At 41.8% G+C, this 12,122-nt stretch overlaps 18 non-coding genes across 18 annotated transcripts; all 18 read left to right on the plus strand.

Moving 5' to 3' along the window:
• The first annotated feature begins 299 nt into the window (after positions 1-299).
• Positions 300-372, plus strand: trnar-ucg. The gene has a single exon. It is a non-coding gene; the product is annotated as a tRNA-Arg (tRNA).
• Positions 373-485: 113 nt separating this feature from the next.
• Positions 486-558, plus strand: trnar-ucg. Its single transcript has one exon. It is a non-coding gene; the product is annotated as a tRNA-Arg (tRNA).
• A 2,269-nt stretch (positions 559-2,827) lies between these two features.
• Positions 2,828-2,900, plus strand: trnaq-uug. The gene has a single exon. It is a non-coding gene; the product is annotated as a tRNA-Gln (tRNA).
• An 83-nt stretch (positions 2,901-2,983) lies between these two features.
• On the plus strand, positions 2,984-3,056 carry trnar-ucg. The gene has a single exon. It is a non-coding gene; the product is annotated as a tRNA-Arg (tRNA).
• Positions 3,057-3,376: 320 nt separating this feature from the next.
• On the plus strand, positions 3,377-3,449 carry trnar-ucg. The gene has a single exon. It is a non-coding gene; the product is annotated as a tRNA-Arg (tRNA).
• An 83-nt stretch (positions 3,450-3,532) lies between these two features.
• On the plus strand, positions 3,533-3,605 carry trnar-ucg. Its single transcript has one exon. It is a non-coding gene; the product is annotated as a tRNA-Arg (tRNA).
• A 2,090-nt stretch (positions 3,606-5,695) lies between these two features.
• Positions 5,696-5,768, plus strand: trnar-ucg. Its single transcript has one exon. It is a non-coding gene; the product is annotated as a tRNA-Arg (tRNA).
• Positions 5,769-5,851: 83 nt separating this feature from the next.
• On the plus strand, positions 5,852-5,924 carry trnar-ucg. The gene has a single exon. It is a non-coding gene; the product is annotated as a tRNA-Arg (tRNA).
• A 269-nt stretch (positions 5,925-6,193) lies between these two features.
• trnar-ucg lies at positions 6,194-6,266 on the plus strand. Its single transcript has one exon. It is a non-coding gene; the product is annotated as a tRNA-Arg (tRNA).
• Positions 6,267-6,586: 320 nt separating this feature from the next.
• On the plus strand, positions 6,587-6,659 carry trnar-ucg. The gene has a single exon. It is a non-coding gene; the product is annotated as a tRNA-Arg (tRNA).
• An 83-nt stretch (positions 6,660-6,742) lies between these two features.
• On the plus strand, positions 6,743-6,815 carry trnar-ucg. Its single transcript has one exon. It is a non-coding gene; the product is annotated as a tRNA-Arg (tRNA).
• A 2,084-nt stretch (positions 6,816-8,899) lies between these two features.
• On the plus strand, positions 8,900-8,972 carry trnar-ucg. The gene has a single exon. It is a non-coding gene; the product is annotated as a tRNA-Arg (tRNA).
• An 83-nt stretch (positions 8,973-9,055) lies between these two features.
• trnar-ucg lies at positions 9,056-9,128 on the plus strand. The gene has a single exon. It is a non-coding gene; the product is annotated as a tRNA-Arg (tRNA).
• Positions 9,129-9,241: 113 nt separating this feature from the next.
• trnar-ucg lies at positions 9,242-9,314 on the plus strand. Its single transcript has one exon. It is a non-coding gene; the product is annotated as a tRNA-Arg (tRNA).
• An 83-nt stretch (positions 9,315-9,397) lies between these two features.
• On the plus strand, positions 9,398-9,470 carry trnar-ucg. Its single transcript has one exon. It is a non-coding gene; the product is annotated as a tRNA-Arg (tRNA).
• A 113-nt stretch (positions 9,471-9,583) lies between these two features.
• Positions 9,584-9,658, plus strand: trnaq-uug. Its single transcript has one exon. It is a non-coding gene; the product is annotated as a tRNA-Gln (tRNA).
• Positions 9,659-9,774: 116 nt separating this feature from the next.
• Positions 9,775-9,847, plus strand: trnaq-uug. Its single transcript has one exon. It is a non-coding gene; the product is annotated as a tRNA-Gln (tRNA).
• A 1,927-nt stretch (positions 9,848-11,774) lies between these two features.
• Positions 11,775-11,847, plus strand: trnar-ucg. The gene has a single exon. It is a non-coding gene; the product is annotated as a tRNA-Arg (tRNA).
• Positions 11,848-12,122: the final 275 nt, after the last annotated feature.

Here is a 12,122-nt window from a genome sequence, read left to right on the forward strand (position 1 = left end):
TCAAATTGATAGGGTAAAATTAAAGACATGTTTACAATAACACCGAGCGCATGCATCTCCACGTTATGGTAAGAGGCGTGACCTTTCCGGGCAAGATGCGCTAAGCTGCTGTCGAATCACAACACAGGAACCACTGCCACAATCAGAACTCGTTACGTATTTCTGAAGGAGGGACTTCATAGAACAAGGAAGTCATCAGCCCGTTTTTATGACAGTGGAAACAGCGGTATACAGATAAGTAAATTATGTGAAAAATACTGTGTTTTTTTACACGCGAAACATGAACACATGCAAGCATCGGCCTCGTGGCCTAATGGATAAGGCGTCTGACTTCGGATCAGAAGATTGCAGGTTCGAGTCCTGCCGGGGTCGCAGTTTTAAAAGTGTTAAATGAACTATTTGCACAAATCGTTCGTGCTGATTTGAAAAGATTCGACAGAACGGTTCGCAAATCGGATGACACATGCTACCTACTTGAAAGCATCGGCCTCGTGGCCTAATGGATAAGGCGTCTGACTTCGGATCAGAAGATTGCAGGTTCGAGTCCTGCCGGGGTCGCTGTTTTAAAAGGGTTAAATGAACCATTTGTGAACCATTTAAATGATTCAAAAATCAGATGACAAATGCTACCTTAAAGCATTGGCCTCGTGGCCTAACGGATAAGGCGTCTGACTTCGGATCAGAAGATTGCAGGTTTGAGTCCTGCCGGGGTCACAGTTTTAAAATTGAACCATTTGCCAAACACAAATTGTTCGTGCTGATTTGAAAAGATTCGACAGAACGATTCACAAATCGGATGACAAATGCTACCAACTTGAAAGCATTGGCCTCGTGGCCTAATGAATAAGACGTCTGACTTCGGGTCAGAAGATTACAGGTTTGAGTCCTGCAGACTTCGGATCAGAAGATTGCAGGTTTGAGTCCTGCTGGGGTCGCAGTTTTAAAAGGGTTAATCACCATTTCGTGCTGATTTGAAACACAAATTGTTCGTGCTGATTTGAAAAGATTCGACAGAACGATTCACAAATCGGATGACAAATGCTCTCTACTTGAAAGCATCATCCTCGTGGCCTAATAAATAAGACATCTGACTTCGGATCAGAAGATTGCAGGTTCGAGTCCTCCTGGGGTCGGAGTTTCAAAAGGGTTAATTGAGCCATTTGCCAAACACAAATCGTTCGTGCTAATTTGAAAAGATTCGAGAGAACGATTCACAAATCGGATGACAAATGCTACCTACTTGAAAGCGTCGGCCTCCTCTCTAGGAGCTGGCCTGTTTCCTTCATTTGATGGCCAAACTTCTGTGCTGGCAAACTTTTTTAGACGTGAAATCCATTCAGCATCCGACATGGCTTTATGGGATTTTTTGCCAGACATTTTTTTTTTTTTGGGCCTTAGGTTAAACCGTTTTGAAAAAAAAAAAAAAAAAAAAAAGATTTCTTAAAAATAAACCACAACACAACATATTCAAATATGCAATTAAATTATGCATTCTTACCCGTTGTCCGTAATATGTGTTTTATATGAAATATACTTCGTTGTCCTCAGTAAATATGATGCTGACCTCCGTAGCAGTGATGCTCGTCTACTGAACTTTTTTGACCTCTGACACTCCCCTTTTGGCTCATCTGGCTAGCTTCCTGAACCCACCTAGCGGTGATAAGCGTAAACGCGCGCTCAACATTTCCGTCTACTCTGATTGGTCAAATGTCGAAAATTTCAAGAAAATGTTGAGAATGGCGCTCTCTGATTGGCTGCAAATGTTATAGCGCTTCGACGTGATTGGCTGTGACGTTCAACATTGTTCAACATCTGCCCCACATTGTCGGACTATCCTTCGGCAGCTGGCGCTCCGGATCAGAAGATTGCAGGTTCGAGTCGTGCCGGGGTCACAGTTTTAAAAAGGTTAATTGAACCATTTGCCAAGCACCTGATCTCAATGCGAATTCCATTCAAAATTGAGCATTGTTGTTCCCTGCTCATAACACAATTGCCTTTTGCTAATGGTAAGCTCCTTTCCTCAAACGAATTCACCTTTGTTTTCAACTTTCGTTCGAGTATCACCCCCTTCAGCAGTGGCGGATTTTGCCAGTGACGGAAAGAGACGGCCGCGCAAGAAAAAAGAAGAAGAAAAAAATGAATGTGTGATCGGGTTTTTTTTTTTTTTCATTTGCACGTATCGTCATTGATATGATATGTCACCGTGTGGGTCAGTTACCTGGTCGGGAGGGACTCGGAGTGTGCGCCCAGAGAAGAACTCTCACTCAAAAGTATGCAAGAAGAAGGGATGATATTTAAAAAAAATATTACATTTCTCAAATTCATTCATAGTAATATACATGAAAATGTGCCTTGGTTTAGTGGACGATTGCTGCCATCTACTGGAAAGCAAACACTTTTAAAATTAAAATAACATGAATTTTTAACTACAGTCTCAAGATGGCTACAGAGAATTACTCATTGGTTCACATTATAAAATCATTATTTTAACAATAAAAAATGACTCTATATCAAAGTTTAGCCTGTTTTTTTTTTTTTTTTTACCGTACAAGCTAGAACCGCCACTGCCCTTTAGGCAGTGCAAATTGCTGGGATTCAGGACAGTGATACGATAATAGTACGATACAGTCCGCATTTTGCAAATGCTGACTTCGGGTTAGAAGATTGCAGGTTTGAGTCCTGCAGACTTCGGATCAGAAGATTGCAGGTTCGAGTCCTGCCGGGGTCGCAGTTTTAAAAGGGTTAATCACCATTTCGTGCTGATTTGAAAAGATTCGACAGAACGGTTCGCAAATCGGATGACACATGCTACCTACTTGAAAGCATCGGCCTCGTGGCCTAATGGATAAGGCGTCTGACTTTGGATCAGAAGATTGCAGGTTCGAGTCCTGCCGGGGTCGCTGTTTTAAAAGGGTTAAATGAACCATTTGTGAACCATTTAAATGATTCAAAAATCAGATGACAAATGCTACCTTAAAGCATTGGCCTCGTGGCCTAATGGATAAGGCGTCTGACTTCGGATCAGAAGATTGCAGGTTCGAGTCCTGCCGGGGTCACAGTTTTAAAATTGAACCATTTGCCAAACACAAATTGTTCGTGCTGATTTGAAAAGATTCGACAGAACGATTCACAAATCGGATGACAAATGCTACCAACTTGAAAGCATTGGCCTCGTGGCCTAATGAATAAGACGTCTGACTTCGGGTCAGAAGATTACAGGTTTGAGTCCTGCAGACTTCGGATCAGAAGATTGCAGGTTCGAGTCCTGCCGGGGTCGCAGTTTTAAAAGGGTTAATCACCATTTCGTGCTGATTTGAAAAGATTCGACAGAACGGTTCGCAAATCGGATGACACATGCTACCTACTTGAAAGCATCGGCCTCGTGGCCTAATGGATAAGGCGTCTGACTTCGGATCAGAAGATTGCAGGTTCGAGTCCTGCCGGGGTCGCTGTTTTAAAAGGGTTAAATGAACCATTTGTGAACCATTTAAATGATTCAAAAATCAGATGACAAATGCTACCTTAAAGCATTGGCCTCGTGGCCTAATGGATAAGGCGTCTGACTTCGGATCAGAAGATTGCAGGTTCGAGTCCTGCCGGGGTCACAGTTTTAAAAGGGTTAATTGAACCATTTGCCAAACACAAATTGTTCGTGCTGATTTGAAAAGATTCGACAGAACGATTCACAAATCGGATGACAAATGCTACCAACTTGAAAGCATTGGCCTCGTGGCCTAATGAATAAGACGTCTGACTTCGGATCAGAAGATTGCAGGTTTGAGTCCTGCTGGGGTCGCAGTTTTAAAAGGGTTAATCACCATTTCGTGCTGATTTGAAACACAAATTGTTCGTGCTGATTTGAAAAGATTCGACAGAACGATTCACAAATCGGATGACAAATGCTACCTACTTGAAAGCATCATCCTCGTGGCCTAATAAATAAGACATCTGACTTCGGATCAGAAGATTGCAGGTTCGAGTCCTGCCGGGGTCGGAGTTTCAAAAGGGTTAATTGAACCATTTGCCAAACACAAATCGTTCGTGCTAATTTGAAAAGATTCGAGAGAACGATTCACAAATCGGATGACAAATGCTACCTACTTGAAAGCGTCGGCCTCCTCTCTAGGAGCTGGCCTGTTTCCTTCATTTGATGGCCAAACTTCTGTGCTGGCAAACTTTTTTAGACGTGAAATCCATTCAGCATCCGACATGGCTTTATGGCATTTTTTGCCAGACATTTTTTTTTTTTTGGGCCTTAGGTTAAACCGTTTTGAACAAAAAAAAAAAAAAAAAAAAAATGATTTCTTAAAAATAAACCACAACACAACATATTCAAATATGCAATTAAATTATGCATTCTTACCCGTTGTCCGTAATATGTGTTTTATATGAAATATACTTCGTTGTCCTCAGTAAATATGATGCTGACCTCCGTAGCAGTGATGCTCGTCTACTGAACTTTTTTGACCTCTGACACTCCCCTTTTGGCTCATCTGGCTAGCTTCCTGAACCCACCTAGCGGTGATAAGCGTAAACGCGCGCTCGACATTTCCGTCTACTCTGATTGGTCAAATGTCGAAAATTTCAAGAAAATGTTGAGAATGGCGCTCTTTGATTGGCTGCAAATGTTATAGCGCTTCGACGTGATTGGCTGTGACGTTCAACATTGTTCAACATCTGCCCCACATTGTCGGACTATCCTTCGGCAGCTGGCGCTCCGGATCAGAAGATTGCAGGTTCGAGTCCTGCCGGGGTCACAGTTTTAAAAAGGTTAATTGAACCATTTGCCAAGCACCTGATCTCAATGCGAATTCCATTCAAAATTGAGCATTGTTGTTCCCTGCTCATAACACAATTGCCTTTTGCTAATGGTAAGCTCCTTTCCTCAAACGAATTCACCTTTGTTTTCAACTTTCGTTCGAGTATCACCCCCTTCAGCAGTGGCGGATTTTGCCAGTGACGGAAAGAGACGGCCGCGCAAGAAAAAAGAAGAAGAAAAAAACGAATGCGTGATCGGGTTTTTTTTTTTTTTCATTTGCACGTATCGTCATTGATATGATATGTCACCGTGTGGGTCAGTTACCTGGTCGGGAGGGACTCGGAGTGTGCGCCCAGAGAAGAACTCTCACTCAAAAGTATGCAAGAAGAAGGGATGATATTTAAAAAAATATTACATTTCTCAAATTCATTCATAGTAATATACATGAAAATGTGCCTTGGTTTAGTGGATGATTGCTGCCATCTACTGGAAAGCAAACACTTAATTAAAATAATTAAAATAACATGAATTTTTAACTACAGTCTCAAGATGGCTACAGAGAATTACTCATTGGTTCACATTATAAAATCATTATTTTAACAATAAAAAATGACTCTATATCAAAGTTTAGCCTGTTTTTTTTTTTTTTTTACCGTACAAGCTAGAACCGCCACTGCCCTTTAGGCAGTGCAAATTGCTGAGATTCAGGACAGTGATACGATAATAGTACGATACAGTCCGCATTTCGCAAACGCTGACTTCGGGTCAGAAGATTGCAGGTTTGAGTCCTGCAGACTTCGGATCAGAAGATTGCAGGTTCGAGTCCTGCCGGGGTCGCAGTTTTAAAAGGGTTAATCACCATTTCGTGCTGATTTGAAAAGATTCGACAGAACGGTTCGCAAATCGGATGACACATGCTACCTACTTGAAAGCATCGGCCTTGTGGCCTAATGGATAAGGCGTCTGACTTCGGATCAGAAGATTGCAGGTTCGAGTCCTGCCGGGGTCGCTGTTTTAAAAGGGTTAAATGAACCATTTGTGAACCATTTAAATGATTCAAAAATCAGATGACAAATGCTACCTTAAAGCATTGGCCTCGTGGCCTAATGGATAAGGCGTCTGACTTCGGATCAGAAGATTGCAGGTTCAAGTCCTGCCGGGGTCTTTCCCTTAAAAGGGTTAAATGAACTATTTCCACAAATCGTTCGTGCTGATTTGAAAAGATTCGACAGAACGATTCACAAATCGGACGACAAATGCTACCTACTTGAAAGCGTCGTCTTCGTGGCCTAATGGATAAAGCGTCTGACTTCGGATCAGAAGATTGCAGGTTCGAGTCCTGCCGGGGTCGCTGTTTTAAAAGGGTTAAATGAACCATTTGTGAACCATTTAAATGATTCAAAAATCAGATGACAAATGCTACCTTAAAGCATTGGCCTCGTGGCCTAATGGATAAGGCGTCTGACTTCGGATCAGAAGATTGCAGGTTCGAGTCCTGCCGGGGTCACAGTTTTAAAATTGAACCATTTGCCAAACACAAATTGTTCGTGCTGATTTGAAAAGATTCGACAGAACGATTCACAAATCGGATGACAAATGCTACCAACTTGAAAGCATTGGCCTCGTGGCCTAATGAATAAGACGTCTGACTTCGGGTCAGAAGATTACAGGTTTGAGTCCTGCAGACTTCGGATCAGAAGATTGCAGGTTCGAGTCCTGCCGGGGTCGCAGTTTTAAAAGGGTTAATCACCATTTCGTGCTGATTTGAAAAGATTCGACAGAACGGTTCGCAAATCGGATGACACATGCTACCTACTTGAAAGCATCGGCCTCGTGGCCTAATGGATAAGGCGTCTGACTTCGGATCAGAAGATTGCAGGTTCGAGTCCTGCCGGGGTCGCTGTTTTAAAAGGGTTAAATGAACCATTTGTGAACCATTTAAATGATTCAAAAATCAGATGACAAATGCTACCTTAAAGCATTGGCCTCGTGGCCTAATGGATAAGGCGTCTGACTTCGGATCAGAAGATTGCAGGTTCGAGTCCTGCCGGGGTCACAGTTTTAAAAGGGTTAATTGAACCATTTGCCAAACACAAATTGTTCGTGCTGATTTGAAAAGATTCGACAGAACGATTCACAAATCGGATGACAAATGCTACCAACTTGAAAGCATTGGCCTCGTGGCCTAATGAATAAGACGTCTGACTTCGGATCAGAAGATTGCAGGTTTGAGTCCTGCTGGGGTCGCAGTTTTAAAAGGGTTAATCACCATTTCGTGCTGATTTGAAACACAAATTGTTCGTGCTGATTTGAAAAGATTCGACAGAACGATTCACAAATCGGATGACAAATGCTACCTACTTGAAAGCATCATCCTCGTGGCCTAATAAATAAGACATCTGACTTCGGATCAGAAGATTGCAGGTTCGAGTCCTGCCGGGGTCGGAGTTTCAAAAGGGTTAATTGAACCATTTGCCAAACACAAATCGTTCGTGCTAATTTGAAAAGATTCGAGAGAACGATTCACAAATCGGATGACAAATGCTACCTACTTGAAAGCGTCGGCCTCCTCTCTAGGAGCTGGCCTGTTTCCTTCATTTGATGGCCAAACTTCTGTGCTGGCAAACTTTTTTAGACGTGAAATCCATTCAGCATCCGACATGGCTTTATGGCATTTTTTGCCAGACATTTTTTTTTTTTGGGCCTTAGGTTAAACCGTTTTGAACAAAAAAAAAAAAAAAATGATTTCTTAAAAATAAACCACAACACAACATATTCAAATATGCAATTAAATTATGCATTCTTACCCGTTGTCCGTAATATGTGTTTTATATGAAATATACTTCGTTGTCCTCAGTAAATATGATGCTGACCTCCGTAGCAGTGATGCTCGTCTACTGAACTTTTTTGACCTCTGACACTCCCCTTTTGGCTCATCTGGCTAGCTTCCTGAACCCACCTAGCGGTGATAAGCGTAAACGCGCGCTCGACATTTCCGTCTACTCTGATTGGTCAAATGTCGAAAATTTCAAGAAAATGTTGAGAATGGCGCTCTTTGATTGGCTGCAAATGTTATAGCGCTTCGACGTGATTGGCTGTGACGTTCAACATTGTTCAACATCTGCCCCACATTGTCGGACTATCCTTCGGCAGCTGGCGCTCCGGATCAGAAGATTGCAGGTTCGAGTCCTGCCGGGGTCACAGTTTTAAAAAGGTTAATTGAACCATTTGCCAAGCACCTGATCTCAATGCGAATTCCATTCAAAATTGAGCATTGTTGTTCCCTGCTCATAACACAATTGCCTTTTGCTAATGGTAAGCTCCTTTCCTCAAACGAATTCACCTTTGTTTTCAACTTTCGTTCGAGTATCACCCCCTTCAGCAGTGGCGGATTTTGCCAGTGACGGAAAGAGACGGCCGCGCAAGAAAAAAGAAGAAGAAAAAAACGAATGCGTGATCGGGTTTTTTTTTTTTTTTCATTTGCACGTATCGTCATTGATATGATATGTCACCGTGTGGGTCAGTTACCTGGTCGGGAGGGACTCGGAGTGTGCGCCCAGAGAAGAACTCTCACTCAAAAGTATGCAAGAAGAAGGGATGATATTTAAAAAAATATTACATTTCTCAAATTCATTCATAGTAATATACATGAAAATGTGCCTTGGTTTAGTGGATGATTGCTGCCATCTACTGGAAAGCAAACACTTAATTAAAATAATTAAAATAACATGAATTTTTAACTACAGTCTCAAGATGGCTACAGAGAATTACTCATTGGTTCACATTATAAAATCATTATTTTAACAATAAAAAATGACTCTATATCAAAGTTTAGCCTGTTTTTTTTTTTTTTTTACCGTACAAGCTAGAACCGCCACTGCCCTTTAGGCAGTGCAAATTGCTGAGATTCAGGACAGTGATACGATAATAGTACGATACAGTCCGCATTTCGCAAACGCTGACTTCGGGTCAGAAGATTGCAGGTTTGAGTCCTGCAGACTTCGGATCAGAAGATTGCAGGTTCGAGTCCTGCCGGGGTCGCAGTTTTAAAAGGGTTAATCACCATTTCGTGCTGATTTGAAAAGATTCGACAGAACGGTTCGCAAATCGGATGACACATGCTACCTACTTGAAAGCATCGGCCTTGTGGCCTAATGGATAAGGCGTCTGACTTCGGATCAGAAGATTGCAGGTTCGAGTCCTGCCGGGGTCGCTGTTTTAAAAGGGTTAAATGAACCATTTGTGAACCATTTAAATGATTCAAAAATCAGATGACAAATGCTACCTTAAAGCATTGGCCTCGTGGCCTAATGGATAAGGCGTCTGACTTCGGATCAGAAGATTGCAGGTTCAAGTCCTGCCGGGGTCGTTTTTTTAAAAGGGTTAAATGAACTATTTCCACAAATCGTTCGTGCTGATTTGAAAAGATTCGACAGAACGATTCGCAAATCGGATGACACATGCTACCTACTTGAAAGCATCGGCCTTGTGGCCTAATGGATAAGGCGTCTGACTTCGGATCAGAAGATTGCAGGTTCGAGTCCTGCCGGGGTCGCTGTTTTAAAAGGGTTAAATGAACCATTTGTGAACCATTTAAATGATTCAAAAATCAGATGACAAATGCTACCTTAAAGCATTGGCCTCGTGGCCTAATGGATAAGGCGTCTGACTTCGGATCAGAAGATTGCAGGTTCAAGTCCTGCCGGGGTCGTTTTTTTAAAAGGGTTAAATGAACTATTTCCACAAATCGTTCGTGCTGATTTGAAAAGATTCGACAGAACGATTCACAAATCGGACGACAAATGCTACCTACTTGAAAGCGTCGTCTTCGTGGCCTAATGGATAAGGCGTCTGACTTTGGATCTGAAGATTGCAGGTTCGAGTCCTGCCGGGGTTGCAGTTTTAAAAGGGTTAAATGAACTATTTGCCAAACACAAATCGTTCGTGCTGATTTGAAAAGATTCAACAGAACGATTCACAAATCGGATGACAAATGCTACCAACTTGAAAGCATCGGCCTTGTGGCCTAATGGATAAGGCGTCTGACTTTGGATCTGAAGATTGCAGGTTCGAGTCCTGCCGGGGTCGCAGTTTTAAAAGAGTTAATCACCATTTCGTGCTCATTTGGAAAGATTCGACAAGATTTGGCAAAGGGTTAATTGAACCATTTGCCAAACACAAATCGTTCATGCTAATTTGAAAAGATTCGAGAGAACGATTCACAAATCGGATGACAAATGCTACCTACTTGAAAGCATCGGCCTCGTGGCCTAATGGATAAGGCGTCTGACTTCGGATCAGAAGATTGCAGGGTCGAGTCCTGCCAGGGTTGCAGTTTTAAAAGGGTTAAATGAACCATTTGCCAAACACAAATCATTCGTGCTGATTTGAAACACAAATTGTTCGTGCTGATTTGAAAAGATTCGACAGAACGATTCACAAATCGGATGACAAATGCTACCTACTTGAAAGCGTCGGCCTCCTCTCTAGGAGCTGGCCTGTTTCCTTCATTTGATGGCCAAACTTCTGTGCTGGCAAACTTTTTTAGAAGTGAAATCCATTCAGCATCCGACATGGCTTTATGGGATTTTTTGCCAGACATTTTTTTTTTTTTTTTGGGCCTTAGGTTAAACCGTTTTGAACAAAAAAAAAAACCCAAAATGATTTCTTAAAAATAAACCACAACACAACATATTCAAATATGCAATTAAATTATGCATTCTTACCTGTTGTCCGTAATATGTGTTTTATATGAAATATACTTCGTTGTCCTCAGTAAATATGATGCTGACCTCCGTAGCAGTGATGCTCGTCTACTGAACTTTTTTGACCTCTGACACTCCCCTTTTGGTTCATCTGGCTAGCTTCCTGAACCCACCTAGCGGTGATAAGCGTAAACGCGCGCTCGACATTTCCGTCTACTCTGATTGGTCAAATGTCGAAAATTTCAAGAAAATGTTGAGAATGGCGCTCTCTGATTGGCTGCAAATGTTATAGCGCTTCGACGTGATTGGCTGTGACGTTCAACATTGTTCAACATCTGCCCCACATTGTCGGACTATCCTTCGGCAGCTGGCGCTCCGGATCAGAAGATTGCAGGTTCGAGTCGTGCCGGGGTCACAGTTTTAAAAAGGTTAATTGAACCATTTGCCAAGCACCTGATCTCAATGCGAATTCCATTCAAAATTGAGCATTGTTGTTCCCTGCTCATAACACAATTGCCTTTTGCTAATGGTAAGCTCCTTTCCTCAAACGAATTCACCTTTGTTTTCAACTTTCGTTCGAGTATCACCCCCTTCAGCAGTGGCGGATTTTGCCAGTGACGGAAAGAGACGGCCGCGCAAGAAAAAAGAAGAAGAAAAAAACGAATGCGTGATCGGGTTTTTTTTTTTTTCATTTGCACGTATCGTCATTGATATATGTCACCGTGTGGGTCAGTTACCTGGTCGGGAGGGACTCGGAGTGTGCGCCCAGAGAAGAACTCTCACTCAAAAGTATGCAAGAAGAAGGGATGATATTTAAAAAAAATATTACATTTCTCAAATTCATTCATAGTAATATACATGAAAATGTGCCTTGGTTTAGTGGACGATTGCTGCCATCTACTGGAAAGCAAACACTTTTAAAATTAAAATAACATGAATTTTTAACTACAGTCTCAAGATGGCTACAGAGAATTACTCATTGGTTCACATTATAAAATCATTATTTTAACAATAAAAAATTACTCGATATCAAAGTTTAGTCTGTTTTTTTTTTTTTACCGTACAAGCTAGAACCGCCACTGCCAATCGGATGACACATGCTACCTACTTGAAAGCATCGGCCTCGTGGCCTAATGGATAAGGCGTCTGACTTCGGATCAGAAGATTGCAGGTTCGAGTCCTGCTGGGGTTGCTGTTTTAAAAGGGTTAATTGAACCATTTGCCAAACACAAATCGTTCATGCTAATTTGAAAAGATTCGAGAGAACGATTCACAAATCGGATGACAAATGCTACCTACTTGAAAGCGTCGGCCTCGTGGCCTAATGGATAAGGCATCTGACTTCGGATCAGAAGATTGCAGGTTCGAGTCCTGCCGGGGTCGCAGTTTTAAAAGGGATAAATGAACTATTTGCACAAATCGTTCGTGCTGATTTGAAAAGATTCGACAGAACGATTCACAAATCGGACGACAAATGCTATCTACTTGAAAGCGTCGTCTTCGTGGCCTAATGGATAAGGCGTCTGACTTTGGATCAGAAGATTGCAGGTTCGAGTCGAAGTTATTCGTTATAGTTCGTTATTATTTATTTATTAGCCTTAATTTGTAATAATTTAAATACATACATTTATAAAAAATATAAAAAATTTATGTTAAAT

Source organism: Megalobrama amblycephala, linkage group LG3 (assembly GCF_018812025.1).
Source record: "Megalobrama amblycephala isolate DHTTF-2021 linkage group LG3, ASM1881202v1, whole genome shotgun sequence".
NCBI classification, from domain to species: Eukaryota; Metazoa; Chordata; class Actinopteri; order Cypriniformes; family Xenocyprididae; genus Megalobrama; species Megalobrama amblycephala.